This window comes from Mobula birostris, chromosome 2 (assembly GCF_030028105.1).
Source record: "Mobula birostris isolate sMobBir1 chromosome 2, sMobBir1.hap1, whole genome shotgun sequence".
NCBI classification, from domain to species: Eukaryota; Metazoa; Chordata; class Chondrichthyes; order Myliobatiformes; family Myliobatidae; genus Mobula; species Mobula birostris.
The window spans coordinates 209,803,447-209,830,571 of record NC_092371.1 but is presented as its reverse complement, the minus strand read 5'-3'; the positions used below and the strand labels follow the sequence as shown (position 1 = coordinate 209,830,571).

Sequence of the window (27,125 nt, the reverse complement as noted above, 5' to 3'; positions counted from 1 at the left end):
CCAGACAGTGATGCAGCCTGTCAGAATGCTGTCCATGGTACATCTGTAGAAGTTTTTGAGTATATTTATTGACATACCAAATCTCTTCAAACTCCTAATGAAGTATAGCCGCTGTTTTGCCTTCTTTATAACTACATCGATATGTTGGGACCTGGTTAGATCCTCCGAGATCTTGATACCCAGCAACTTGAAACTGCTCAACCTCTCCACTTCTGATCCCTCAATGACGATTGGTATGTCTTATCCTTCCTGAAGTCCATAATCAGCTCTTTCGTCTAACTGACGTTGAATGCCAGGTTGTTGCTGCGACACCACTCCACTAGTTGGCATATCTTGCTCCTGTACGCCCTCTTGTCACCATCTGAGATTCTACCAACACTGGTTGTATCGTCAACAAATTTATAGGTGGTACTTGAGGTATGCCTACCCACATAGTCATATGTATACAGAGAGTAGGGCAGTGGACTAAGCACACATCCCGGAGTTGCACCAGTGTTGATTGTCAGCGAGGAGGAGATGTTATCACCAATCTGCACAGATTGTGGTTTTCTGGTTTGGAAGTTGAGGATCCAATTGCAGAGGGAGGGACAGCAGCCCAGGTTCTGCAACTTCTCAATCAGCATTGTGGGAATGATGGCATTAAATGCTGAGCTATAGTCGATGAACAGCATCCTGTTTGTGTTATCCAGGTGGTCTAAAGGTGTGTGAAGAGCTATTGAGATTGCATCTGCCGTTGACCTATTGTGGCGATAGGCAAATTGTAATGGGTCCAGGTCCCTGCTGAGGCAGGAGTTCATCCTAATCATGACCAACCTCTCAAAGCATTTCATCACTGTAGATGTGAGTGCTACTGGGCGATAGTCATTTAGGCAGCTCACATTATTCTTGTGTGGCTGTTCCATACGCACAAGAATAATGTGAATAAACATACACAAGTGCCCCAACTTAGAAACTGTTCAAGCTAAGCATGGTGTTGTGTCTAACAGCCACACAAGTGCATGTGACTGATGCTGGTTAGAAGCTGTCTGGCAACAGTGTCTTGTCCCTATTAAGCAGCATTGTGTCCCAAATAAAGGTAGGGAATTTCTGCTATGTTATCGATTAGTTTTTGTTCTTTAAGAATTTTCCCAAATAAGTGGATGCCCTGATTTAGCCTATGGCCCAATTAACTGGACTCCACTTTAGTTTGTTCAGCTTGCAAAGAAATTTTAAATAGATTCTGTCTTGTGCAGGGACTGGAATTTTCTTTGATATATGTACATGTGGGGTACTTTATTTCATGGGTGAGCACAATAATATTATGTTTGGTAAGAATTAAATGGCACATTTAAGATGCCACAGCCAACAGCTTTGAAATTTCCAGTCTTGCAAATTCAGCAATGTTTGTATCCTGTAAACAGATGAGAGATTTTTGTCTTTGTCACATTTATATATAGACATCTGTTAGTCTCATGAGACCATGGATTTGTGCCTTGGAAGGTTTCTAGGGCTCAGGCCTGGGCAAGGTTGTATGGAAGACCAGCAGTTGCCCATGCTGCAAGTTTCCCCTCTCCATGTCACTGATGTTGTCCAAGGGAAGGGCATTAGGACCCATACAGCTTGGCACCGGTGTCGTTGCAGAGCAATGTGTGGTTAAGTGCCTTGCTTAAGGACACACAAGCTACCTCAGCCAAGGCTCGAGCTAGTGACCTTTGAATCACTAGACAAACACCTTAACCACTTGGCCACACGCCAACATTTGTCACATTAAAGTTTTTTTATATTCATCCATTCAATTATTTTCATCTTTAATATGATGAGAAACAGAATAGTCAAACAGACCTACCCTTTGCTAGTCCATATTGGCTGCCTCTAATTAATCCATGCTATTGTGTGTGTGCACCATTGAAGACCTTTTTAATACATTGCCATTCTTCAGTAATTATCCATATAGTCCCAGAGAATAGCTTTTGGAAGCAAAGAAATTTTCAGTTCATTCACTTGACAGGAGACGTGTTTTAAAATTCTTGATTAATTCGCACAATTAATGGGTTGACTTTGTTCAGTTATCATAAGGATCACCTTTTTTTACCATTATAAAAAAAAGTTAAATTTGTAATAAATGATCTTGTTGTATAGCTCTGAAATTTGAACATAGTATCAGGAAGCTGTTAGTTGTATGATAATATAGCTTTAAAATTGCTTCTGCTTGAAAATGTATTAAATTAAAATTAAGTTGTTAAATACAATTTGAATTTTCAAGAGGAATAATTTTCCGCTCCAATATGGTCCTCTGCAAATTACTTTTGACACTGTAGAATTTCTTTGTCTGCAGCATTTTGATTCTTGAAGTTTTCCCACAGGTATTTTTGTGAAAAATAAATTGGACTCTTAAAATGCAATGTATTCATAAAAGTTTTAAACAATAGCACAAAGGTTAATGATGTTTAAAATGCTCATGAAACAATTATTAACTATAGATTGTACATAATATAACAAGCCATTCCCCAGCCCAACCCAGTGACTTTGAAAATACCTCAGTCAGATTGTTGGAATGAGTTTGATCAAATGAATTAGAAAATTGCAGCTTAACATTAGTCCTCTCCTGTATAAGGACAAGTGTGTTTTTCTAATCATTTTGGTAGGTGGAGTAGTCACCCTTTTTGACAGATTGAGGCAAAACAAAACAGAGCTGTGAAATTTATTGGAAAACCGGTAAACAAGGACATAAAGTCATGTGAGATTTGCCAAATTTAATTGTTACAACCTGTTAGTCTGAATTGAAAAAAGAGGAATTTGTTGCTAATACCCACACTGGGTAGAGACTTACACTGCAGCATTCTGCTTAGGAAGTCACCAAGGCATGTTTCCATAGTTATCATTCTGCTCAGGAACTCACCAAGCTATGTTTCCATAGTTATCCTTCCCTCCTATTTTTGCCACCAGGATAGAAAACCCGAACTAGACAATTCATGTTTGATTTTCCTAAAATAACTGAGAGGTAAATTGATCACGGAACTGGGATAACAAATACCTTATTATGTTTGGTTGGTCAAGCTTGTTAACACCTCAGCCATCCTTTTCCTCATTTCCACAAGAAGAAAGCCTCACTCTGTCATGTGCGTGAGTGTACTTTGTTCTAATACTTAATGTTTTGGGTCAGCAATTCAACATAGCAATTGAGTAAATTGTTACCTTTTGCATTTTGCTTCAGAGATTTTCTGGCTAGCATGTGAAGCTCTGAATATAAAATGTTACATTATTTAGAATTAATAATTTTCTATCATTACTTTAAATCAATTATTATTCTTTGACAAGGCACCAGGTTTTACACAACTTAATATTTTGAATTTTTCTTGTTGGTTGTAGTTGTTAGACAACAAAATGAATGAAAACTTGTAAACCTGGTGTGTTCTTTAATATTTCCAACACTATTTGCTAATTCTGGATTCACTATAGCTGCTTTTTGAGATGCATAATCATGTTTGACTAAATCCTCTTTGTAATGAAGTTAAATGGCACCACACACAATTGCTTCTGTATGTGGTGAAAACACACGAGGCATGAATATTCAACATTCTGAATAATATAATATATCACATTATTGTCCTGTTATCCAGTCATAATGGTTAAGCCAAACAGAACAGTAACTACCACCAAATGATTCTTGGACATATTTAAAAGATTGTCAAGAAACATAGGCACTGCTCCAGAAATGAATACAGTGTAATGAAGGTTCCTTTTCCATTTGACACAAGGATGTTTCTGTTGGATGAGGAGTTGGCATGGGAACCAGGTGTCATTATTTAAGCTAAAGGATAGCCCACTAATGACAGACATAGTGGAATATTTTTCCTGATGGTTGTGAGTCTTTGGAAATGTTTTAAAAAAAGGCAGTGGAAACAGAAACTTTGATTTTTTTTTAAAGCAGAGCTAGATAAATGCATGATTTTTTTTGAGGATGTGACTAAACATGTTGATGAAGGTAGAGCAGTAGATGTAGTGTGTATGGATTTCAGCAAGGCATTTGATAAGGTACCCCATGCAAGGATTATTGAGAAAGTAAGGAGGCATGGGATCCAAGGGGACATTGCTTTGTGGATCCAGAATTGGCTTGCCCACAGAAGGCAAAGAGTGGCTGTAGACGGGTCATATTCTGCATGGAGGTTGGTGATGAGTGCTGTGCCTCAGGGATCTGTTCTGGGACCCATTTTCTTAGTGATTTTTATAAATGACCTGGATGAGGAAGTGGAGGGATGGGCTTCATAATTTGCTGAAAAGGTTAGGTTGTTGTGGATAGTGTGGAGGGCTGTCAGAGGTTATAGTGGGACATCGATGTAAAACTGGGCTGAGAAGTGGCAGATGGAATTCAACTCAGTTAAGTGTGAGGTGGTTCATTTTGGTAGGTCAGATATGATGGCAATATATAGTATTAATGGTAAGACTCTTGGTAGTGTGGAGGATCAGAGGGATCTTGCGGTCTGAGTCCATAGGACACTCAAAGCTGCTGCGCAGGTTGATTCTGTGAGTTAAGAAGGCATACAGTGCATTGGCCTTCATCAATCGTGGGATCGAGATTAAGAGCCAAGAGGTAATGTTACAGCTATATAGGACCCTGGCCAGACACCACTTGGAGTACTGTGCTCAATTCTGGTCACCTCACTATAGGAAGGATGTGGAAACTATAGAAAGGGTGCAGAGGAGATTTAAAAGGATGTTGCCTGGATTGGGGAGCATTCCTTTCAAGAACAGGTTGAGTGAACTTGGCCTTTTCTCCTTGGTGTGATGGAGGATGAGAGGTGACCTGATAGAGGTGTAGAAGATGATGAGAGGCATTGATCATGTGGATAGTCAGAGGCTTTTTCCCAGAGCTGAAATGGCTAACACAAGAGTGCAAAATTTTAAGGTGCTTGGAAGTAGGAACAGAGGAGATGTCAGGAGTAAGTTTTTTACGCAGAGAGTGGTGAGTGCGTGGAATGGGCTGCCGGCGACGGTGGTAGAGGCGGGTACAGTAGGGTCTCTGGATAGGTACATGGAGCTTAGAAAAGTAGAGTCTATTAACCCTAGGTAATTTCCAAAGTAAGTACATGTGCAGCACAGCATTGTGGGCTGGAGGGCCTGTATTGTGCTGTAGGTTTTCTATGTTTCTATGATTAACAAGGGGGTGATCAGTTACAATGGGCTGACAGAAATGTGAGGCTATACATCAGTGTTGATCATATGAAGCAGTGGAGCAGCCTTGAGGGGTGACATGGCTTTGGATGTTCACATGGAGTCCTAAACATGGTTTGCAACAAACACTGGTGCATTTCCCAGGAGATGCAGATGTGATTCTTGTTAAGGAGTGACAGTTTCCTCTGTTAAAGGTTTTATCTAATTTCAAGCTTTTGTTGTATTCCTTTGAATTGTTGACCCTTAACCAGGGCAGAAAGGTGGATTTCCAGAATTTGTGCTGATGATTACAATTGGCAAGGGAGATGACATTTTGCTCTGGGGCTAGTGGAATTAGTTTTTGTGCCTGAAATTTTGCGAAATTTTGAAATTATTAGATTATACAAAAATAGTTTGTGGCAATGGAGAAGAAATTGTTGTTGAACCTTGAGATGTAGGCCTCCAGGCTACTGTACCTCCTGCCTAACGGCAGCTTCAAGAAGAGGGCATGGCCCAAATAGTGAATGGCCGTAATGATATATGTTAATTTAGAGGATGAGAAATTAGGCATCTGTTGCACAAAAGAGCTGGAAAGAAGACTGTTTTAGCAGGACAAAGCTTTGATTGACAACCCAACTCATATAACCTATGACAAGCAAATTGCTTTATAGTTGGAGGAGGGGGGAAGAATTTGTATTAAGATAGTTGTCTTTATATTATGTTAACTCTGGCCAGTGAAGAAATAGTCCAGAGGATGAACACTAGTAACATACAAATCTCGGTCTATATTGGAGTTGATTACTGACAGGAGAAGGATAAGAAAAGCCGTGTATCTATCCTGTTCCTTATGTAATACAGTTTAAACTCCTGTCACTCTTCTCAATGTGTTAAAGAGGTGTGATCTCTCATTTTCGATTCAATTCTGGTGATCATTTATTTTATACCTCCCTATTGACCATTCTTCTCCAACATAGATGGATCAAAGTCCCAAAGCTAGGAACCTTTTTTCAGTTTTTTTTTTTAGACTAAATTTTTAGTTATCTTAGTTGAATATTTGCAGGTCTAACAACCATAACTATCATGGAGTCTCAATTAATGTTACCACTCAAGTTTTATTTAAATCTATTTACACTTGCAAGGGGATCAATTGGAGGAGACAGAGTGACTGGATGTTGGCCGGTCTCTGTATTTTCTATGAAATAACTAAGTATTTGAAGCCTTTGGGAAGCCAGTATGACAGACTTTGAACTTGTTTTAAACTATAATTCTGCTGCATTTGCAGCTTTGTGAACTAGGAATAAATCTCTGTGACATCCTGTGTTTCTGTGTTATAATCAAAGGGGCATATGATTCATCTTTCATTTGAACATGATTCTATCATGGGCAGGTAGAATGTCACTTCCCACAGCAGGAATAAGAGGGGTGGTCAAGAAAACATCCCCAATCCACTGCTGCGTTGATGGAGCAAAGAAGTAAATTCTGACCTGTGCATGTTTTTAAAACTAATCCCTACTCTACTCTGTCTACGCTCATGACTGTGTGGCTAGTCACAGGTCAAGTACTCGTCTATAAATTCACCAGTGAAAGCATTATTGTTGGCAGGATCTCCAATGGCAATGAGGAGGAATGCAGGAGTGGGATGGATCAGTTGATTGAGTGGTGTCACAACAACAGCCTTGCACTCAGCTACAGCAAGGGAACACACACCATTCCTTAGAGAAGGATCAGAAGTGGAAAGGGTGAGCAGCTTCAAATTCCTGAACGGCAGCATCTCAGAGGACCTATCCTGGATCCAACATATTGATGCAATCATGAAGAAGGCATGCCAGCATGTATGCTTCCTGAGAGATTGAGGAGATTTGATATGTCACCAAAGACTTAATTACCAAATCTGTGGAGACCATTCTGACTAGTTGCATTGCTGGCTGCTGTGGAGGCTCTTATACGTGGATACTGCAAAGGGTTGTCGATTCAGGCAGCCCCATCATGGGTACAAACTTCCTCCCCACTCCCCATCCCTTCAGTCAAAATCATCTTCAAAGCACAATGCCTTGAGATGGCAGCAACCATCAGTAGGAAGCCTTGCCATCTGAGACATGCCCTTCTCTCATTACTGCCTTCAAGAGGTGGTACAGGAGCCTCAACGTGCACACTCAACACTTCAGAAACAGCTTCTACCCTCCACTGTCAGATTTCCGAACAGCCTCACTACCTCTTTTGCACTGTCTTTTTTTTATTGTGGCCATAATCTTTTGTCTTTCACTGTACTGCCACACAAATGAATTTCAGGTGAGTCATTAAAAGGTAATGAAGAAGTTTTAAAATATGTTACATGTATTTAGGTGGTGATTCTGGCCTGGCAGTAGTACTCTCACTGAAAACTTTCAGAAACTCTGCTTGCTTTAATGAAGGAATTAAAGTAGTTGGTTTCTTTAAGAAAAGGGAATGAATGATAAATGCTCTGAGAGTGAGTGAGAGGGTGAGATCAGCCAAAGCTGTCAGTAGAGACAATACTGGTTGAGACTTGAAGGATTAGATGATTCTCTCTCCTGATGAGATATAATTGCTTGCAGCCCTTCACCTTTGAGTAGTTATTAATGATTCTCAAGTAAACAGTTTTCTTTTCTTTACAGTGCATCACTTTAAAATAGTTATGGTTTAGTTTCAGGTCATTGATGGCTATCTAGATTTTGGTATGAAAACTTTCTGTTGCTCTTCTCCACGTGGATCTGCTTCTGAACGAGTCACCTGCTCAGCACAGAACTGATGATGCCCACCTCTGCCAAAAGTCTGGCTGCAAGAAAAATAAATGAAGTCACTCAGCATTGTTTGCATCTGAAACAAAAATCCTTCCCATAAAATAAAAATCTTAAAGTTCAACAGCATGGAATTAAGGAACCTGACCACATTGAACCTGGACTTTGTTCCTTTGATGAGATTGACAATGTAAAATTGGGAAAGAAAGGCAAAAGCGCATTCGTACATAGAGTCAAGGAAAACTGCGGAGTGCTCTGAATAACCAACGAGACGAGAAGTTTAGGCTGAGGGGGCATATGAAATGTGTTAGGAGGACAGGAGTTTGGGGGTTGTGGGCAAATGTCCAGTAACGCAAATGAAGCTTAAGCTTATTTGATGAATTGGAAATAAATGAACTAAGTTAATTTGAAGTATACATTACACAACCTTGTGATTCGTCTCCTTACAGGCAGCCACAAAACAAGAAACCCAAAAGAACCCTTTTTTTCAGAGACCAACAAACACCCAATGCGCAGAGAGAGGGGGGAGAAAAGCAAATCATGCTAACAATAGAAGTAAGCAATTATGAAAGTGAGTCCTCCAGTGCAAAGCCCAGGGCATGCCATGGCCTCAGCCTCAGTTCATCACATAGCAGCGTAAATGTTGTGGAGCAGCGAGCAGAACTGGCCTGACCTTTGCCTCTAGTCCTGATGCCCTGTCTTTTCAATCTATATGGCCCGTCTGAACATGGGGTTGTCCCTCGCACTAGGACCCATTCCCTATCGCATTGATATGCTCTGGGCCCGGACCCCACAGCTATGTTTCAGCCTGTACTTGACCTTCCCAAATCGGGCTGGTTCTTAATCAAACCTTCCTCTTGGTTTGGGTGGACAGGCTCTGAATCTTCTCCACTTCGACTTTTCTCTGCTCCGCATGCCCTGACTCCGTCTCAAATACACCTCGACCTCGCTCCGATTTCTTCTCCTCGAAGAAGGCTTGACCTTGCTCCAACTTTGCATTGCACTCGCATGCTTCGACCTTTGGCTCAGCCTCGCCTTCACTTGCCTTTTCATTGTTTGCCGTGATCGTTTACCATTTTTTTTTAAGAACTGTTATTAATGAAGTCTGTTATGCGGTACATTTTATGTTCTCATTTTCTGACTTGCTATTTACCATTAAGGTGACAACACAACAATGGTAGAAATTTTGACAATTTTATAAGCTTGCGTGATTTATTTGGATTGAAAACCTACTATTAACTTGTTTCAGTATCCGGTTTAATAAATTGCAAAATATTGCTCAAGTTGCAGACTGTATAATTTTTGGATGTTGAAAGTAGAAACACAAAAAATTAATCTTTGTGGATGATTTCTGTAGTAAAACATAGAACATTATAGCACAGGATGGGCCCTTCAGCCGATGATATTATGAAGATTTTTTAACTTAACGATTAATCCAAGCCTTCCTATATTATATTCTATATTTTATATTAATATATGTATATTAATATAGAAACATTCCTGACAGCAGTGTAAGTGTAATGGATGTTTGAGCTGAGGCAGTTTTCAACGTTTGGAATTTATGAACAACTGATCCAGGGTAAAATGTGCAATGCCAGTTCTTTTTTTTGTTTTCCTTTGCAACATGTCTTTGCAGAAGAAGATTCACAATGATGAAGAAAGGACTCCGGAGTTAGCCCTTCACTGTCAGCACCAATTATCCAGCTACCCTATCTCACTCAGGAGCCCAAGCACAGTGGCCGAGCAACTGATGACCTTGTGAAGTCAGAGTTAGCACGGAGTCAGTAACACAGCAGCATATCCGACAGGTGGAAACTTGCAGGCAAATTAAACAGTAGAATGTCATTGTTGGTGGATATCATGGTGACACTTCTTTCAATTGTAATGCATACGAGTCCTTCCTGCATACTGTGTAGGACATCAGTAGGTCTTTAGTTTTCAACAGAGCTGGTATCTTCATCAATCATCTTTACGGTGTGCCAGCTTCTACAGAACTGTTGACATTTCAGAGGCCATTGTGCTTGGGCCTAGTATAACACAGCAGTGTATTTATCTAATTTTAGTAATGCTATGGTGTAGTAACTTCTACTTTGAAAAAGGCACACTCGATGCCCAAGAAGCAACTTTATTTCGAACTTCAGAACCGTTGTGTATATACAGAGGCTTTCACAACCCGTACGGCATGGCAGGAACACCATATACAGAGCCCACCGGAAGTCAAAGAAACGGAAGTAAACCCCCCCCCCCTCCCCACCATTATCCTAATTAGTATTAACTTACTTTTAATAATGCTCACATTACAACACTTCTCCCCTTTAAAATCCAGCATCCTCAAATGTAAAAGAACGGGGAAATAAAAGCAGTGGTGTTATTAACTTGCGTACCACTGAAAACTTATACTAGTATCTCAGCAACAGTTATCAATACAAAACATCTGGAAAATGTGACAGATTCAACATTAAACTGTCCCGTCAAAGATTCAGTCTGTCAGGAGGTTTACGAGTGCGCTGTGATCTGCGCACTACCCCCGGTGACCCAGCAGGCACTGCTGGTGAGGGTGTTTTGGGTGGATCTGGTTTTGGGGGCATGAGAGGGGTCTGTGTGTCTGCGTGAGAATGTCCATCCTCCTCAGGGGACCCCGACCCCTCTGCCAGCGTCTCGCTCTCTGGCAAAGTCACTGGTGGACATGTGTCCACCGTAGTCTGTCTCAGAAATGGAAACTCCATGGAACTGTTGGCCTCTGAGCTGGTATCATGACGCAGGCTCACATGGTCCTGATGTCTGCGGAAAACACGCCCATCAATCAGCTTAATAACAGGAGACGGGACCACTCTGCTTAAGAATAACCCCAGGCAGCCATTGCTGATTGTTTCTCACATAGACATTGTCATCCGGTTTTAACTGCCTCTCTCGCGCATGTTGATCATGTCCCTCCTTCTGCATTTCCTGCTTCCTCTCCACTTTCGCCTTCACGTCCGGGCGCAGCAGGTCCAATCTGGATTTGGGCCTATGTCCCATCAGCATCTCTGCTGGAGTGGGGGCAGTCGTAGACTGTGGTGTGAAGCGGTATTTAAACAGGAAAGGTGAAAGCCGAATGCTAGGAGAGTCCCCTGTCATCCGCTTCAGGCCTTCCTTCGCTGTCTGAACAGCCCGCTTAGCCAAACCATTGGAGGCTGGGTGGAAAGGGGCCGTCCGAATGTGATGAATGCCATTCTGCTGCGTGAACTCACTGAACAGTTCACTGGTGAACGTCGGACCATTATCAGTGACCAAAGTATCAGGCAACCCGTGGACTGCAAACACTTGCCTGAGTTTGTCTATGGTCGAGGGGGCTGTGATGTTGCTCATGATGTGAGCTTCGATCCATTTAGAATGCATATCTACCATTGCAAGAAACATCTGCCCCATAAAAGGGCCAGCAAAGTCCAAATGTAGCCTAGACCAGGGGTGGTCTGGCCACTCCCATGGGTGCAAAGGAGCTGGTGGTGGCATATTCTGATTAGTCTGACATTGCGTGCATGATTTTACTTTGTTCTCCAGATCCTGATCCATTCTTGACCACCAAACGTAGGATCTTGCAAGGCTTTTCATTCAAGACACCCCTGGATGAGTCTCATGAATTTCCTCCACGATCTGTGAATGGCCAGGGGGAGGCACGATGGACCTCGCCCCGCAGAAAATGTAGCCATCCTGCGGACTGAGTTCTGTCTTGCGTTTGGCACAAGGCCTCAGTTCCTCTCCTTCCACGACATTGGGCCAACCTTGTAAAAGAAAAGTCTTGACTTGGAGCAGGACTGGGTCCCCTGCCCTTAGCTATCACTAGCCTGGCTTCAGCCTTCTGACCCCCGGCTGAAATTGTCCACATATAACACCCCTAAATGAGGTATGGGCTGCCTCATATAGATTCTAAGTTTGAGCTTTGACGGTCTAATGGGAGGCAGGTTGGACCCCCATGTCCTCCTGTCGGTCTCCTCACTAATAACCAATGCAGTAGCCCCTGAATCAATCTCAAACTTAATATCCTTTCCCCTGACAGTGACTGTGGCATAATATGGTTCAGGTGGTTCCTCATCTGTTTCCACTCCAAACGTGTTGTAGGCACACGCTGTCTCTTCACCTGCTTCTTCTAGATGGTGTGTGGCTGCCTGAGCCTGTTGAGCTTTCCCCTGCCCAGGCTTAATCTTACCCTTTGAACCTCTGCACTTTTTAGCTAAATGTCCCTTTTTGCTACAAACATGGCAGACAGTGTCTTTGAATTTGCAATCATTTGCATAGTGCGTCCCTCCACACCGGAAACATTCCACCCGCTTTGCCTGTTTACCAGTCTCCCTCCTGACTTGGTGCACTGCCGCCGACTGCGACCCCCCATGTCCTTTCTGGATATCCTTGACATTATTAGCAGCCATCTCCATGCCTTGGGCAATCTCTAAGGCTTTCTTGAAAGTCAACAGTGGGGTTTCCTCTAACAGACGGCATTGTATGCCGTCATTATTGATGCTACATACCAATCGCTCATGGAGCATGTCATCCAACACCGCTCTGAAGTCACAATGCTCTGACAGCTGCCGAAGCTCGGCCACAAAATTGGCCACAGACTGACCTGGCTTCCTGAAACGGCTGTGAAACTTAGGCCGTTGGACGATCACAGAAGGTTTCGGATTGTAGTGGTTCCCCACAAGCTTGACCAGTTCATTATATGGAATGTCCCCCGGTTTCCGTGGTGCGACTAAATTCCTTATTAGCTTGTAAATCTATGCCCCACACACACTCAGGAGAATAGAGCGCTTCTTAGCCTCCTCAGTAATTCCATTAGCACAGAAAAAGTGTCCCAACCTTTCCTCATACTCCGGCCAGTTCTCGTTTCCTCTCAGAAATTCCCTGATAGTTCCAAACGTAGCCATCTGAAACGCAAAGCTCCCGTTTGAAAAACATACTGATATGTTCACAAAACCGGTTCACCTTGTCGCCAAAAATATGTAGTAACTTCTACTTTGAAAAAGGCACACTTGACAACTTCATGCCCAAGAAACAACTTTATCTTGAACTTCAAAACCGTTGTGTATATACAGAGGTTTTCACAACCCGTACAGCATGGCAGGAACACCATATACAGAGCACGCCGGAAGTCAAAGAAACGGAAGTAACCCCCCCCCCCCATTATCCTAATTAGTATTAACTTACTTTTAATAATGCTCACATTACAACATATGGTTTGTTGCTGCACAACATCATACAAGTAAATGCCCCATTCAGTTGGCTACCGCGTTTGCGTACAAAAACCAGGGATTATTTCAGACATTTATTAACTGTGAAGTGCTCAGCAACGTCTTGAGGTCATCCACATTGCTTGACAAAGTCATGTTTGTTTTTGGCTATTTTACCACATGATAACTGAAGTTTCAAACTTGTGTTACTGTTCAGTCATTTCAAAATTACTTACAAATGTTACCAATTCCTTTACTTGTTACCTGCTATGAGGATTTACTGCAAATCTGGTTACCAGTCTTATCTTCTAACTCAGAGATACAAATATAATCAGTGAGAATATCTTGCAATTAGCCCTTAAAATTCGCCGTCTTTTTGGGAGATTTTGTGAATTTGGTGTTGTTCGAATTCGGTCTTGCCCATGGCTTCAGTGTTTCTTTGGAACCTTGAAAGTGGTGGAGCCTTCCTAAAAATTCATAGGTTCTTGGAGTATGCAATTGGTAGTGTTAGGTCCATGAATCCTAGTTTCACTGGAATGAAAACACTCATTTCTGATGGCAGTTATTATTTATTTTTTGATTTTTTTCATTTAGTATTTGAGAACAAGTAGGCAGCAAAAGCAATTTGCTGCTGTTCATAGCTAATGAAGTGGTTGGTAGAGACTGAAGGAGAATAGGCAAATGTATTTGGGGGTGGTGGAAGAAACTATCCTTTCCGTAACCCTTTCAGGTGTGAGGGATATAAAAAAAATGGACTCTAGTGTTACTCAGACAAGCTTAGTTAAAACAGTTTCTTAATTGGATAATCATTGTGATTCATCTTGTTTTAACTGTTCTAACATGTGTGTCCATAACTCCCTAAAGCAAGGGGTAGGCATTATAGTATGCAGTATAAACAAGTAGTATCCTTGCAGTTATTAATTAACCAGAATTAAGGGGCACAGATATTTCAGGATGTAAAAGGAGAATCCTTTAGTATTATTAAGGATCCCACCCATCCATCCAGCATCCTCTTTGACTTTCTACCATCAGGCAGGAGACTATGATGCATAAAAACAAGAACAGTCAGGATAAGAAACAGTTTCTTCTCCAGGCCATCAGGCTTCTGAACTTCTGGCTTCATTGTATTCAAAGTGTCACTGGTTAATCTGTTCTGTACCTTACAAAGTTTAATATTAATGCACTTTCGTTTGTTATTTATGTGTGATTCATCTGTAGATTTTTATTCTTACCTTCAAAAGTTATCGTGTGTTATGTGCTTTACACCCTGGTTTGAAGAAATGTTGTCTTGTTTCTAAATACATTATATACATGTACGTATATAACATATATAATAAACCTCATTTAACATGAGCCCCCTTACTAATGTACTGTGATAACTGTTGCCACTTTGGGCAGGATAGAGATGGGCGGATCTGCATTTTTGATCAAGGAGTATGCCACAGCAATAATGAGAGATGAAATTACTGAAGGACATCCAGTGACGATGTATGGGTGGAAATGAGAATAAGAGGAGGATAATTATTGGGATTGTACGCTAGGCCCCCAGATAGTCAACGTGATTCAGAGGAACAAACATGCAGGGTGATTGTGCGGTGCTGGAAGAATGCCACAAGTAGAAGCACAATAATTGGAGTGATTTTGGCTGAGGGATGTAAATAAAGTGAATAGTTTTTTTTTGCCCAATATCTAAGAAAGGATGGACTGGCAATGAGAGGATCCACAGAAGTTTGTGATAATAATCCGTAATGAAAGCATTAATGTATGAGGAGCTTTCAATGGCCCTGGCGCTGTACTCACTGGAGTTTAGAAAAAACAAGCGGGGGGGGAATCTCATTGAAGCCTACCCAAAATTGAAATGCCTAGAGAGGGAGAGTGGATGTGGAGAGTTTATTTCCAATCATGGGAGTGTTTCGGACCAGAGGACTCATCTTCAGAAGGAGGTCCCTTTATTAGGGGTTCCCAACCTGGGATCACGGACCCCTCAGTTAATGGTAGGAATCCATGGCATAAAAGGAGTTGGGAACCCCTGCTTTAGAACAATGATGAGGAGGAATTTCTTCAGTCAGTGTGGTGAATTTGTGAAATTCATTGCAACAGGCGGCTGTGGATGCCAAGTCATTGGGCGTATTTAAAGCGGAGGTGGGTAGATTCTGAATTTGGTGGGGGAGGGGTAAGGGCATCAAAGGATACGTGGGGAAGGCAGGGGTATTGGATTGAGAGCCTATGTAGAATGGTGGAGCAAACTGGATGGGGGCAAATGGCCTAATTCTGCTCCTATGTCTTATCTTATGATCTATACTGTATATAGTAAGGTTGTCATACTAGGGGATTTTAACTTTTCTGACAAAGCCGAGGACTGCCATTCTGTTGTGAGCTTAGATGTAGTGGAATTTGTTAAGCTTGTTTAGGAAAGTTTACTTGGGTAACATGTAAGAGAACCCTATTAAGAAGAGGGTAAAGCTTAACCTAATCTAGGGCAATATGGTGAGGCGAGTGATTGAAGTGAGCTTTTGGGACCATTAACCATAGTTTTATTAGTTTTAAGATAATATGGAAAGGTTTAGAACTGATTCACAGGTTCAGTTCTAAATTGGGGCAAGAATGAGACTGGGACTTTCATTTGACTGGAGTAGGTTGTTTCTGAGTAAAGGGACCACAGGCAAGTAGTTTTGGATGAAGTGGGAACATTTAGGAGCTAGATGATCTGACTGCTTTTATTAAAATCTTCCTTTGTCCATTGTCTAAGCACCAGACTCCTTTTTAAGGGGAGAAAGGATAACTTATAACATGTGGAGTACATCTTTTACTGTAATAGCTGCATAATTGACAGGCTGGAGGCTTTATTTATTTGTTCACCGCTTGGTCACCGTTTTGTCGACTGTGTGGACTTTGACAGGATGAATTTTGCAAAGATATAGGATGTGACAGATCCAATGCTGCAATTTCCACACCTGCATTAAACAGCTGAAAAAATATAAATTTTCAGGACGTCTTTTAGCATGCAATGGGAGCAAATCCGCAGTTATCCTGAATTATACTTTCCAGTGAGGTTGCTGGATTGTAAACCAGAAATCCCTGTTCAATGTAACAAGACACAAAGATGTGCTCCGTGCTTTTCACAGAATGGGAGGCTGCTTTTTGTATCAGACACTCTGCCTACTCTACTGCTGTAAGGAATTGAAGTGATGTTTACAAGGTGGTGTCATTATCTTGAAAATGCTAATTCAGTACATAATTTATGCTTATCATCCAACCAGAGATAGAAATTCTAATCTCTTCTGAAAAGAATCCAACTTCAAGAACAGTTTAATTTCCTGTTATATTTATTGTTGTTGCATCAGCAACAGATTGTCATTCAGTTACAGGAATCATAACATCAACATTATAAAACATTAGTGCGTCCAGAGTTTTGTGTGCATTTCTAGTAATCACTATGTAGGAAAGATATGATTATGATAAAAAGGTTGCAGACAACATTCATCAGAATACTGACCTGAACTGGAGCACTTCATCTGCAAGAAGAATTAGAATTAGAATTTATTTAAATCTTGCATCCATCCCACAACGTGAGGGAGTAAAAATGCTTGCGTTATGACTCCACGGCAATGTACAGACTTGTGAATTTAAAAGCTTGTAGAAAGAAGCTGTCCCATAGCTTTTGGTCCTGGCTTTAATGCTGCAGTAGCATTTGCCAGATGGGAGCTGAAAACAGTCTATGGTTGGAGTGACTGGTGACCACAATGATCTTCCAGCCCTTCTTTCTGCACCTGCTGCTGTAAATGTCCTCAGTGGAGGGAAGTTCACATCCACAGATGTGCTGGGCTGTCCGTACCACTCTCTGCAGTGCCCAGCGATCAAGGTTGGTGCCGTTCCCTTACCAGGTGGTGATACCGCCAGTCAGTAAGCTCTCAATGGTGCCCCTGTAGAAAGTCTTGAAGATTTGAGGACCCATGCCGAACTCCTTCAGTCACCTGAGGTGGAAGACGCTGCTGTGCTTTTTTTGCCACAAAGCTTGTGAGCACAGTCCAGCTGAGATCTTTGATGATGTGTATACCGAGGAACTTGAAACTACTCACCCTGTCAACTGCAGACCCATTGATGTTGATCGGGTCGAGCCTGTCTCCGTTCCTCCTGTAATCCTCAGTCAGCTCTTTTTTTTGATTGGGCAGTTGAATTTGTTTTCCCTGCAGTGGAGGAGGCTGAGGTGTGACTTGGCAGAAGTAAACAAAGTTTTGTTGGGGTGAGATACAGACCAGATAGATGGTAAGGTTTTTTTTCCTTTCGGAGGATGTGTCCAAACCAAAAGAGTATTGCTTATAAGGTGTGAGACAGGAGGTTTGGAGGGGTTCAAAGGGAAATATATTTACACCCTGAGTGGTTAAGTCTGGAATTTACTGATGAGAGGATGGTTTAGGCAGGTATAGTTACAATATTGCAGAAGCATCAAGACAAGCACTTGAATAGCCAAAGCCACAGAAGGCCAAAGGCCAATTGGGACTAATGTAAGTTGGTACAATGGGCAGCATGGATGTGATGGGCCAAATTACACCGTGCTTGTATGACTGTTTTTCATGTTAGTTTTGTTAAGATGCATGTGAATGTGTTCATGCACAACTTAGTACTGTGAAAGGAGACCACCAGAACTTGGAACTTGAAATACAAGATGATGTGAGATATATTGGGGATAAAATCTTCTGGTTGGAAATACTGAGTTTAGAATTGAAAGAAAACTGATAATTAAAGTGTTAGCAGCATCTTAGAAGAATAAGTATCTGAACCATCCAAGTGGTAAGGAGAGGAGATTGCTCTTATTTTGCAGTGCAGTACGGTATTTTGTTGTATTATGGTTGGGAGTTGGTAACCTGTTTTAATTTGGATTAATTTTAAAACTATATTTCCAGACATAAGGAATGAGGTAAATTTAGAAATCAAGTACCTTGTCCATCTCTTACCAGCTCCACTGAGTTAGGCTGATTCAGCACAGTCTATGATCAGATTCTGAATTGCACAGCCAGTTGGGTGGATTCACATACTTTAGTCAGAGAAAACTAAATTGAAACTAAGGGATCAGGCCCATTGGCCCATCTGGTCCAAGTCAAGACATTTCAACTGTCAGTCCCATCAACCTGCACCCAGACAATGGCCTTCCATGTCCCTCCATTCCATGTACCTTCTCTTAAACGTTGAAATCGCAATCACGTCCACCACTTGAACTCTCGCCATCCTCTGAGTGAAGAATTTTCCTTTCATATTCCACTTTAAAGAATTCATCTTTCTCCCTTAACCCATGACCTCTAGTTGTCATCTCACTCAGCCTCAGTGGAAAAAGCCTGCTTGCATTTACCCTATCCTCGTAATTTTGTTTACCCCTCTTAAAACTTCCGTCAATCTTTTACGTTCAAGGGATTAAAGTTCTAATCGAGTCAATCTTTCCATGTAACTCAGGTCCTCCGATCTTAGCAACATCCTTGTAAATTTTCGTTCTACACTTTCAATCTTATTTACATCTTTCCTGTAGTCAGGAGACCAAAACTGCATACAGTACTCCAAATTAAACCTCAACAATGTCAGATACAATTTTATCATAAAATCCCATCTCCTGTATTCAATACTTTGATTTTTGAAGACCAATGTGCCAAAAGCTTTCTTTATGATCCTGTGATGCCACTTTCAATAGATTATAGACCTGTATTCTCAGATCCCTTTGTTCTTCCGATCCCTGAAAGTTGCCTCACAGGTGGATGGGGTAGTTAAGAAAGCTTATGGGGTGTTAGCTTTCATAAGTCAAGGGATAGAGTTTAAGAGTCGCGAGGTAATGATGCAGCTCTATGAAACTCTGGTTAGGCCACACTGTGTCCAGTTCTGGTCGCTTCACTATCGGAAGGATGTGGAAGCATTGGAAAGGGTACAGAGGAGATTTACCAGGATGCTGCCTGGTTTAGAGAGTATGGATTATGATCAGAGATTAAAGGAGCTTGGGCTTTACTCTTTGGAGAGAAGGAGGATGAGAGGAGACATGATAGAGGTATACAAGATATTAAGAGGAATAGATAGAGTGGATAGCCAGCTCCTCTTCCCCAGGGCACCACTGCTCAATACAAGGGGACGTGGCTTTAAGGTAAGGGGTGGGAAGTTCAAGGGGGATATTAGAGGAAGGTTTTTTACTCAGAGAGTGGTTGGTGCATGGACTGCACTGCCTGAGTCAGTGGTGGAGGCAGATACACTAGTGAAGTTTAAGAGACTACTAGACAGGTATTTGGAGGAATTTAAGGTGGGGGGGTTATGTGGGAGGCAGGGTTTGAGGGTCGGCACAACAATGTGGGCCGAAGGGCCTGTACTGTGCTGTACTATTCTATGTTCTTCCAGACTCCTCAGTGCTCTACCGTTCACTGTGTAAGACCTACTCTGGCTGGTCCTCCCAAAGTGCAACTCCTCGCACTTGGCTGTATTAAATACCATTTGCCATTTTCAGCCCATTTTTCAGCTGGTCCAGATCCTACTGCAAGCTGTGATAGTTTTCCTTGTGGTCCAATGCTGGTGTCATCTACAAATTTGCTGATCCAGTTAATCACATTATCATCCAGACCATTGATGAAGATGACAAATAAAACGATCCGGTACCAATTCCGTGGCACACCACTAGTCATAGGCCTCCAGTCAGAGGGGCAACCATCTACTAACACTTTCTGGCTTCTCTCACAAAGCCAATGTCCAGTCCAGTTTATATCCCCATCTTGAGTGCCAGCTTTCTCTGCGGGACCTTGTCAAAGGCCTTGTTTAAAGTCCATGTAGACAACATCCATTGCCTTGCTTTCATCAACTTTCCAGGTAACTTCCTCAAAAATCTCCAACTTTGGTTAGACATGTCCTCATGCACACAAATCCATGCTGACTATCCTTAATCAGCCCCTGTCTATCCAAATACTCATTTATCCAGTCCCTTAGAACAATGTTGATGTCAGGTTCACCAGCTGATAATTTCCTGGTTTATTCATGGAGCCTTTCTTAAATGCAGAACAAACATTAGCTCTTCTCCAATCCTCTGGTACCTCAGCTGTCGCTACTAATAATTTAAATACCTCTCCAGGGTCTCTGCAATTTCTGCACTAGCCTCCCACAGGGTCTGAAGGAATACTTTGTCAGGTCCTGGGGATTTGTCCACCCGATTTTGCCCCAAGATAGCAAACACTTCCTTCTCTGAAAACTCTTTGAATTGAATTGATTTTATTTCTTACATCCTTCACATACATGAGGAGTAAAACTTTTTACGTTACGTCTCCTTCTAAATGTGCAATGTGTAATCATTGTAATTTATAATTATAATAAATAGAACAGTCAATGTAACATAGAAATACACGCAAATCAGCGTGAGTTAATTAGTCTGATGGCCAGGTGGAAGAAGCTGTCCCGGAGCCTTTTGGTCCTGGCTCTTATGCCACGGTACCGTTTCCCGGATGGTAGCAGCTGGAATAGATTGTGGTTGGGGTGACTTGGGTCCGCAATGATCCTCGGGCTCTTTTTTTCACACCTGTCTTTGTAAATGTCCTGAATCATGGAAAGTTCACAACTATAGATACGCTGGGCTGTCCGGACCACTCTCTGCAGAGCCCTGCAATTAAGGGAGGTACAGTTCCCATATCAGGCAGTGATGCAGCCAGTCAGGATGCTCTCAATTGTGCTCCTGTAGAAAGTTCTCAGAATTTGGGGGCCCATACCAAACTTCCTCAACCATCTGAGGTGAAAGAGATACTGTTGTTCCTTTTTCACCACACAGCTGGTGTGTACAGACCACGTGAGGTCATCAGTGATGTGGATGCCAACTAACCTAAAGCTGTTTACCATCTCAACCCCAGATCCACTGGTGTCAATAGGGGTTAGCCCATCTCCATTCCTCCTGTAATCCACAACCAGCTCCTTTGTTTTTGCGACATTGAGGGAGAAGTTGTTTTCTTGACACCACCGGGTCAGAGATGACTTCTTCCCTATAGGCCACCTTGTTATTGTTTGAGATGAGGCCAATCAATGTAGTGTCGTCTGCAAATTTACTTAGCAGATTAGAGCTGTGGGTGGCGACACAGTCATGGGGACACAGGGAGTAAACCAGGGGACTCAGTACACAGTCCTGAGGGGCTCCTGTGTGGAGAGTCAGAGGGCTGGAGGTGAGAGAGCCCACTCTTACCAACTGCCAGCAATCTGGCAGGAAGTCCAGGATCCAACTGCACAAGGCAGGGTCAAGGCCAAGGTCTCTGAACTTCCTGTTGAGCCTGGATGGAATTATAGTGTTGAATTCTGAACTGTAGTCCAAGAACAGCATTCTCACATAAGCATCCTTCTTCTCCAGATGTGTAAGGATGGTGTGTCGAGCAGTGGCAATCGGTTGTGTCGGTCGGCGAATTGTAGGGGGTCCAATTTGGTTGGTAGCAAGCTGCAGATATTGTCCTTTACCAGCCTCTCAAAGCTTATAGGCTTATTTGACCTCACTGCTGCTTCGCCTTGCATCTATAGACTTTGTGTCTGTCTCTCTTGAGTAAATAGAGGTGTAAAATAAGATCTCCCCCATCTCTTTTGGCTCTTTGCATGGATTTCCATTAGGATCTTCTAGTGGACCAATTTTGTCCCTTGCAATCCTTTTGCTCTTAACATATCTGTAGAAGTCATTCGAATTGCCCTTCAACTTCTCTACTAAGGCAATCTCATGTCTTCTTTTAGTCCTCCTGATTTCTTTAGCATTCTCTTGCATTTCTAATACTCAAGTACCTCATTTGTTCTAGCCTGCCTATATATCTGGACGAGCTGCTTCTTTACTAGATGGGTTGCAGTGTTACAGAAACATGTTATCTCTGTTCATATTTCCTGCCTCTTCTGTTTCAAAACTAAATCGAAAATCTTGGTTGACTACCTAATCCGTCTATCTGCTGCATTAGCAGAGGTTTTCGGGAAATGGCAGTACAACGGTTAATTGATAGGCAATTTCAGCTGTGAATCAAAGGTCATTAGTTGAAATTCCTCAGGTACAAAATCAATAAGTGATGTACTGAGAGAGGGCACCATTGATGGGGAGGCATCTTTACTTCAATAGAAGTGTTAAACCATTGTCCCATCATGGGATTATTTGAGTATGTGTACAGCAGTTAATGCACTGCCAAATATTTACCCCCTTTAATATAGATACAGAAAACTCTGGAACTACTCAGCAGATCAGACCACATCCGTGGGAAGAACAGATGTAACCTTGCACTGTGCCTTGTAACTGTTAGTGTTTTTTTTCTGAATTACTTCATGAACCACAATAGTGGATGAGTTTGTCCACGAGCTGAATGATTGTAATTTCTTTCTTCTTTTTGTGATATTAAATTTTAAGGATTCTGTAGTTTTGACACAGATATGATCATTTCATCGTTTGTCAGATTGCTAAATGAATGATAATTATTTGATGATATACCTCCGAGTTGCCTTTCATCATCTCAGAATGTAAGAAACCTGTAAGCTGCACTTTTCTTAAAAGAAGACTTTTGCCATATTTTCATAATAAGAATCTAATAAGTTGCTTGCAACTGCATTGTTAAAAGTCCAGTAAGCAGTTTTACAGTTAATGCAGATCATGTATATCTGAACATCTTCACGGAGTTAGATTTAATTTGGATAAAACGTTCCGCTTCAATTAAATTTATTCAATAGTTTATTTTAATTTGATTTTCTCTCTTTCATCTCGTATCTCATCTCATAATTACGCTGTTTAAAGTTACATCATAATGGATTCACGTTAAAGGGATACACTGCACTAGCCAAATGAAAGTTTGTAACCATTTTAAGCCAGTTCACGTCTTCTCGCCAAAATAGGGGGGAGCATGTATGTTTTCATGCTCTGCAACAAAAAAAAACTATTTAATGTAGTGGTTTCTGAGTGAGAGAGGAAGTAATAGCTTCCTCTTTCTTTTCCTCCTGCATCCTTCAGTGTGCTTGCTGCACGCCTGATAAGTGACTGGCAGCTACCTCGCCTCTGTCATTTGACAGAGGCTCCTAGCTCGGCCCAGCAGCAGCATGACGTACCTTTCGGGTCATGGACTGTACATGGTAATGGCTGTGATCTGTTCGTGCCAGCGAGCGGCTGTGGAGTCGGTCTGTGGCGGAGGCGTTTGAACCAGCTGGTTTGTTAGCGAAGGAGTGGAACTATAAGGAATAAGTGCTGGACGGCGCGGGCAGGAAGGAGTAGCGTGGGCATCGACACGGTGACCTGGGAGGAATGTAGAAGATTTCCGAACAGGCTGGCTTATTTTGGTGCTTTGCAGGTCAATTGCAAAAGGCTGCATAGTCATCCCCAACGGGAATGTGTCTTATAATTGGGAAATACACGGAATAAATAACAGTGACATTCCACCCAGAAGGACGATATAGGCAAGACGGAAGGATCGCAGCAACGAAAGGAATAGCGTGCGATGGGCATGAAATTCTCGGCTGCAGCGTCTGCATGTACAGTGTGAAACGATCTCACACATAATAACAGCACGCTGCGCACGCTCTCCAATAGGCTTTATGCAGTTGTGGAGTTTTTGCCTGATGTGTTCGTCTTGACACTTTGTTCATGCAAGTAAGTACTCTGCAAAAAAATATCTTAAATGCTGTTTCCTCCGATCCCCGCTGTGGATCCGCATAACGTGTAGTTGTTCAAGCTAATGCCCTCCGTACCGGATAGGAAATGATGCTGTTACCGTCTGTTGTCAGATACATGCAAACATAAATTCTTTTCTTGCACGGGAAAATGAAGCCCCCTTCACTCGGATGCTGAGGAGTGGGGGCAAGAAAAACATTGCGTAGGTGCAGCAGTTCAGTTTGGTTGCGTTTTTCATTTTAACCTTTTCAGCGCGGTTTTGAAAGTCAGAGTTCAATGATGAATGCGTTGTTTTGAGAGAAGTATCAGGTCGGATCTTTTCCCTCTGTTTTCTGTTTTGCAATTTCACTTGACGATAACAAAGAAGGTTTGGCTTTTGATGTTGAGCCTCCTCCCGTGATCTGTGGACCTGCGATATTGCATATAAAGCGGACTTGTTGTGTATTTTTTAACCGATTGGAATGCGGGAGTTTAATATTACTCGGTTTGTGTCATTTGTGTTCCCCCCCCCTTCAGCAGTTTAGAAATACTTTACTACAAAGCAATTAGGTAAGAGCTCTGCACTTTATAAAAACTCGTTTTCAATGCAGTGGATTCATGACATGAAATATACCCACAGGTAACGAGCTTTTCCCGCTTTTGTTACGGTTGAAAAATCATAACTGTACTAATAATGACCAAAAGAACAGTTTACATCATAGAAAGCCACAGGCTTCCGCTTCTCATAAGTTTCTCAATCTACCTACATAAATTTTTTTTGATAAAAGGAAACGTCGGCTGGAGTTGTATATTCCCCAACAACTTGATCCAGCTGCACCAACTTGTCTTTTTTCTTAAGACAGCTCTATCCTGTTACACTTCCAGACTTCATATAATGATAGCTTATACACAATGCAGCACAACGTGTACTGCGGTTTATGTATTTTCTTCATTAAAAGTGGCTGCATTTAAAGGGCATTGTTCTGTCCAGGGATTTTGGACTTTGAGTTTTAACTCTTCTGGAGCTGTGCTGTGCGAAGCTGTATTTTTAATCTCATTTCAAGTTTTACATCCGTTTTAAATCTTCTTGATGTCAGGTATTCTGGAAAGAGTTATGTTATTTAGTGGGTGGCAGATTCCTTTCAAGGTTTTAATTACAGTAGGTGAATCACGATTGTAAAACAGAAGTTGCTTAAATTTCTTCTTAAGCCGGTCGCTCTTACTGGGGCATAGGCCGCAGACAGCAGCTTGCCACAGTCCTCCGTCCTGCGCCAGTCTTCCAGATTTGCTTTCAAAGTGTAGCCTATTGAAAATCCTTCCTGTCCCAGAAATGAGGTCTTTGGAGCTTCTCTTGGCATTTCCAGAGTGCTGTGTTTTTATGGGATGGGTTTGCTAGTCTCCTTCCCAAACCTTCTCCTTTTGCAGCCGGGCTTGAGACAGTCTATGGCGGAGTTTTGGCGCAAATTGCACTGGTACAATTTGCTCTTTCTGGAGCACGTTTGTTCAAATCTACTATAATGTTTAGCTCCGTGTGTGCAACCCTTTCAATTAAAATATAACATAATAACAACATTGAGCTTGAATTCAGACCAAAGATGAGCATCATGGTTGATGTGTACCGATAACACTTGAAACAGGAACAAATGATGTTCATGACAATTTTTGCTTATTTGACACAGACTTTTGTATCCAGAGACTAAGATTTTAGACATGGAGGCTTACATTTGAGGACTGATTATATCTGTTAATTATGCTTTTAAGTTTATTTATTTATGAGGCAGTTATTCTTCAGTTACTGTGAGACTTTGTGTGGCAGATGGACTTTTTGGTACTGTGCGGTATCTGTTGCAAGCAATCACTGTTGTTTTCATGTGGACCAGGAGTGGTGACTGACGACACGTCATTGTGTAAACAGGGTAATGAGAACAATGCCACGTGAAGCTGTGAGGGACAAGCAAATCATGAAGCTGTGAAAATGAGTCCCAATTATTAAACCACAGTATGTAAGCCACATTTTACTTTTAAATCAAGCAGGCATTGCCCCTGGCTTGTATTGGAGAGCCATAATATTTGACAGTAATTTTTTTAATTGCTGTAAATTAAAATATTAGTGTAATTTCCCTTTTTTTGATGTTTGCATGTCCTTTGCTGCATTACAGAGAGACAACAGGAGAACCTACCCAGGAGTCTTGTTGTCCCAGCAACAGGTACACACATGGATGTGTGTAGATAGTGAGTTTATGACAGGAGTGTATAATAGTATGTAAAACTGAAAGGAAAAGGTGCTACTGAATCTAGGAATTCCTGAAAGAGACTTTGAACTTGTTCCATGCACCCAGAGGTATTTGTAGACGTTGATAAGGTTGGAGGTGATTGAAAGGGCAACAAGACAAGTGATGCAACAATTAAACTCATGACCTGTTTTGCTCAGTCCAAATGAAGATCTGGACAAATAGGCATTTGAAATTGCAGAAGATATGCAAAGATGCAGAGTCAAGCTTCAGAGCATTACAATTGATAACTATATCCAGAGTGGTATAGAAATGTAGTGGTTAACATAATGCTTTACGTTGCCAACTGTATGCTGTTGTCTAAGGAGTTTGTACATTCTCCCCATGACCATGTGGTTCCTCCAAGTGCTCTGGCTTCCTCCTACGTTCCAAAAAGATGTACTGTTTGGGTTAGTGCGTCATGGATGGGCAAGCTATGTTGGCGCTGGAAGAACTGATTTGATTTGGCACAAATGACACCTTTCACTACGTACTTGTGACAAATTAAGCCGATCTTTATCTTCTACTAGCCAGTAGCAACAAGAACTCTTCATAATATATTCTTTCCTGTTAGTGTCTACATCTGGTTCTCTGCTGACCCAGGCTAGTGTCGATAGTTGTTCCCTTGTTGGCAGATATGTTAGGTTTTCAGTAATCATATCTGGCAAGCTCCCCATCCATTTCCAACAACATGATATGCTGTGATTCACCTGAGAAAGCATCCATTTTTTTTTTGTTATTTGTTCATTTATTTGCCTTGATGATGTAATTGGAGATGTCTCATCTTTGGGAAAGCAACCTTTTCATCGGCCCAAGTTGTTTTTCAAAGCATGGTGTACTCAAATAAAAATATCTGGTGCTGTAAGACGATTAGTAAGTGGATAAAGCTTAACCAACCTTTTGTATAGCATAACAATCTTTAATTCTATTGAATATTCTCAAGGCTTTTGAAGGGTTTCCATTTGGGGAAATGCATCAGCTTTTGTGTGTGTGTATAAATATGTATGTAAACAAGTTTTATATATATATAAATAAACAAGTTTGGCACAAGGTTTTGAAGATATGGAGCCAACCAGCTGAAAAAATACACAAAATGCTTTTCATGAATAATGCTGTAACCACCACCAATAAGCTATTTTAATTCACCTTAAAACAAGCATTCACTTTGTTCTAC

The 27,125-nt window shown here is 41.6% G+C and overlaps 1 protein-coding gene across 11 annotated transcripts in view; it reads left to right on the top strand.

Annotated features, from left to right (window-relative positions):
- Positions 1–27,125, top strand: part of dtnba (dystrobrevin, beta a) — a 505,261-nt gene that overhangs the window by 79,253 nt on the left and 398,883 nt on the right. For 2 of the 11 annotated variants that reach the window (XM_072251378.1, XM_072251390.1), the window contains exon 1: positions 23,118–23,681. The exons of 6 other annotated variants lie outside the window; for them this stretch is intronic. The gene's annotated coding sequence lies outside the window, so the exon portion shown is untranslated. Of the gene's footprint in view, positions 1–23,115; positions 23,682–27,125 lie in introns of those variants that run through there. 3 more of the 11 variants (XM_072251385.1, XM_072251391.1, XM_072251386.1) reach the window with 2 other exon arrangements.